The sequence below is a fragment of the Pinus tabuliformis genome, chromosome 5_1, assembly GCF_031772625.1.
Source record: "Pinus tabuliformis cultivar Carrire ecotype Pingquan chromosome 5_1, CPIR1, whole genome shotgun sequence".
In the NCBI taxonomy this organism is placed as follows: Eukaryota; Viridiplantae; Streptophyta; class Pinopsida; order Pinales; family Pinaceae; genus Pinus; species Pinus tabuliformis.
Window position 1 is genome coordinate 565664026 of NC_142305.1, and position 4464 is coordinate 565668489.

General features: G+C 35.0%; 1 pseudogene; it reads right to left on the reverse strand.

The window, feature by feature from the left end:
- Nucleotides 1-506: 506 nt before the first annotated feature.
- On the reverse strand, nucleotides 507-1374 carry LOC149166079 (cellulose synthase-like protein E1; annotated as a pseudogene).
- Nucleotides 1375-4464: the final 3090 nt, after the last annotated feature.

Here is a 4464-nt window from a genome sequence, read left to right on the forward strand (position 1 = left end):
GGGGATACACATGCCTTACAGGGCTTACAACACAGCTCCAACTCTTTGGAGTTACCAGGTACATACATTACAAAGACCATTACAAAATTTATTCCTAGACTTGCTTACATTACAACTGTGATTTACATTACAACATAATAGAGTCTATTCTACAAACACAAACAAACTCACACTTTCACCTCGCTGTCCATCATCGTTTAATCGTTGTTGCTACTCATTCCACATCTTGGGCATCTTTTTCTTTGTCAATTAAACCTTGGAAGTTCATGCTTAACCTGTTGTCATTTGCTAGAGTCGCGGATTCTAACAAAATAACTTTACCTAAATTGAGTTAGCTAGACTCAATAAGGCACAATAAATTTATGAAGACTCCATGAAATAAAAAATAAATAAACTTTCAGATTAATAATTGATCAAATTTCTCTATCTCTACCCCACATGACTTTTGATCACTATTTGAAAAACAGTCACAACTCTTGATCTACTCAAATGCCGCTCCTTTGATTTTAGCAGGAGATGCCTCTGAAATGTACAGTGGGATGCTCAACCATCACACACAAAAATGTAGTACCAATAATAGACGGTAGCATCACGGACAGAGGCACCATGTCAATTCCCTTCCTCATCGAGAAATTAAGAAAGAATGGGATGCAGTATCACCAAACTCCACATGCCACACAAGTGCTGCTGCAGTCACCATGGCAACCGAGAACATCATGACCAACATTACCAGAGGAGTGAACAAAGGCGATGCAACTATTTTATAGGGGGTTGCATTATCTGTTTCTGAATTCTTGGGTGTGACTGAAAACCCTGTTTCTACCAACCCAATAGATATGAAGAATGGTTCCAGAGTACCCAATAGGAAACATGATGCATTTGATATCCACCAAAACCACTCTTCATTCCACCATTGTTGAAAACTTCCATCACTACCCACAAAAAACGCTAGAAAGCTCATTACATGCTAGAAACACATTGCTAATAAAAACCAAATGCTCTCTAGGTCTGAAATCTTAGGAGTAAGTGATTTGGTAGAAAATAAACTAGCAGCATGCAATATCGCATACAACACTACAAACACAGTCCACAAGATATATGTTTCCTTTGTGCTAAATGATCCAAAGCAATAGCAGGTGCCACCCCTTTAAATGCAGGTCGAGTAGGCAAGAAGTAAATAGATCTCCAATCCAAACAATGCATCTCTAATCATGTCAACAGATCTTCTGTGCTTGTTGCATACCTCCATCCAATCTCAATAATTGGTGGATGGTCTCTTGGATTATCAATAGGCCAAGACGTGTGCTCCCTTGTGAATTTTAGGGCTTGATCAAGACTCTGTGCTAGGAAGTTCACTCGTATCTTCAACTTCATAACACACCAGATAGAATACACAACCTCACCAGATTTGGTAGCCAATGTGACGCAGCTCCAACACCCGTATACGATACTGTCAGACAAGCACAATCTGAACACAACGTCGTGTGCCACTTCGATCTACACAGTATACAACTTGACTGTGAAATAGCTCCACAGCTTTGAAAAATTGAATGTCCAAACACTGATCTTACGCATCCTTTTCAACAACAGCGGAAAAACCACACACAACCCTCTACATGCCAAGTTCGGCTCAAATGAGTGGACAAATAAAAAAATTCACCAACTCTTTATTTTCTCGACCCAGGGAGGGCCAAGCCCACGAGGGGCGAGGCCCTTAGGGTTTGATACCATGATAAAATCTGACGATGTCTATTCCTTCATTAGTCAAATACAATTGCATAATATATATGCACACACAATTTGTTGGTTGAGAGAATATCTCAACCACACACCAATGTAGGAATAGATCCTAACTACTAGGAACGGACTCCTTTACTTAGTAAGAATCACAACTGAGACAAGTAGGAATTAGATATTCCAACAATGTGGTTCACTCTCATGATAAAGTTAGGGATAAATGACATTAAATACTTAGAAACAGAGTAAATCACATTAGATGGTTCGAAACTTGGACCATCAACTTATGATGTGATTTATGGCAAAGACATTACCAAAATCAGTATGAATCACAAAATTCTAAAATCAAGTATATGAAGACTTTCATGCATAAAAATTATAAATCCTCCTTACTAATGTATAAAAATTGAAAATTACCAAAATCAATATGAATCACAAAAGTCTAAAATCATGTATATCAAGACTTTCGTGCATAAAAATTATAAATCCTCCCTATCAATGTATAAAATTACAAATCTTATACACTTTGTGGCGTCAACTTAATGAAAAGTAATGGTCGCTGTTTTTTTTTCATTAAAATCAGCTACAATTAATTTAATGATTTTTTTTTTTTTTGTAAGTTTGGTAGGTATACATCTTCATCATGTATTCTCACCCCAGAGATAGCACAAGATTTGAACTCAAGACTTCTGGTTAGCCCATTGCCAATTGAGCTATCCCAAGACAACATTTCATAAAAAGTATTATTATCATTATATTAAGTTTTCTTTTCATTAAAATTAGATAATACATTAATTTAAGGAAAATTATATTTCTTTTATCATTAAAATTTGATAGTATAATTTTTAATGGAATTATAATTTTTGTTATTTAAATTATATTTTCATATATAAATTAATTTAATTATAAAGCTAAAATATTTAATATAATATTTAAATTTAACATATTTATTTAAATTTACTAGTTCACATATTTTTAATTGTTGGTTTTTTTAATCGTTGGTTCGAAAGATGTTGCTAAAATTTATTTTTAAAGATGTTGGCTAAAAATTTCTTTTTTAATATCTACCAAAAAAATTTACTAGATATTTTAATTAGTTTCCAATAAAATTAATTAAAAAAAATAAAACAATTAATCTAATTTATATTAAAAAAAAAACTCTATTTATAAATCAAAGTTAGTAAAATATACTACCAATCAACAACTCCATGTCAATTCACAAATCAGAGCAGACACTTTATAATTTACAAACTATGAATACAATCATTTACAAACTGTCAGGCTCCAGTCAGTAACTCCATTAATCAAAAACGGATTCGTGTTATTCATTCAATCAGGTAGGTCTATTATATACATGAGGGAGAGACTGTTCAGTTCATCTCCCGACGACTGTTCACATTTCTCATCTATTTATTTACATATATTTACCCAATCACAAGGATTAGGTGTCAACATTCCCCCCTTAATCTGAAGGGATGTTGGTGAGTCCAAGCATCGTTCTGAATCATTCAAGCTTTTCTCTTCCAAGCGCTTTGGTGAAGATGTCTCCAATTTGCTCATTTGTGGAACAATGATGGAGATGGATTGTTTTGGCCTCAACATGATGTCGAATTAAATGATATTTAGTATTGATGTGCTTTTTTCGATCATGGAACTTTGGGTTCTTGGCCAACTTTATTGCAGAGGTGTTGTCAATCATGAGTGGAGTTGATTGTACTTGTTTTACCTGCAAATCTTCAAGAATTTTCCTGAGCCACACAATTTCTTTTGTTGCTTCAGCTGCTACCACATATTCTGCTTCTGTTGTGGAATCTGCTGGAACTGATTGTTTGCGTGATCTCCAGGAGACAGCGCCTGATCCAAGACTCATAGCATATCTTGAAGTAGATAACCCAATTTCTTTGTCTCCATCGAAGTTTAAATCAGAGTATCCGATCAAGATGAAGTCATCCACCTGTGTGTACTTGATTCCAAAGTTCTGAGTTCCCTTCAAGTACCTTAAAACTTTTTTTGCAGCAGACCAATGTCCCTCACAAGGCTTTTGCATAAACCTGGAGAGGATTCAAACGACAAACGAAATGTCTGGTTTGGTAGTAGTTAGGTAGTTGAGACTTTGTACAAGCTATCTATACTTTTTTGCATCCTCAAATTCTTTTCCTTCAATAGACGTGAGCTTTAAGTTTTGTTCCATTGAAGTAGTAAGAGGATTGCACTCTGTCATGCCAAACCTGTTCAACAGATCCCCAATGTATTTCTTTTGAGAAATAAATATGGACTTTTGATGTTGGGTTACTTCAATGCCAAGATAGTAATGAACATAGCCCAAATCAGACATTTCATAACTTTCCCCAATTCCTTATTTATGGATGCAATGTAGCTTTCATTTTTCCCTATCATCAAAAGATCATCTACATATACCACAAGATATACAACTGTTTGCCAACTTTCTTGACAAATAAAGTTGCATCATCAAGATCAAAATGTTTTAAATTGAGTTTCAGAAGATGCTCAGTGAGTTTTTCATACCAGGCTCGTGGTGCTTGTTTGAGGCCATACAAGGACTTCACAAGTTTGCATACTTTATTTTCATGCCCTTTCACAGCAAATCCTTGAGGCTGGGACATAAAAACATTCTCTTTTAGATCTCCATTCAAGAAAGCAATTTTTACATCCATTTGATGGACTTTCCAACTGTTCTGAGCTGCTAGTGCAAAGAGTGCCTGGATG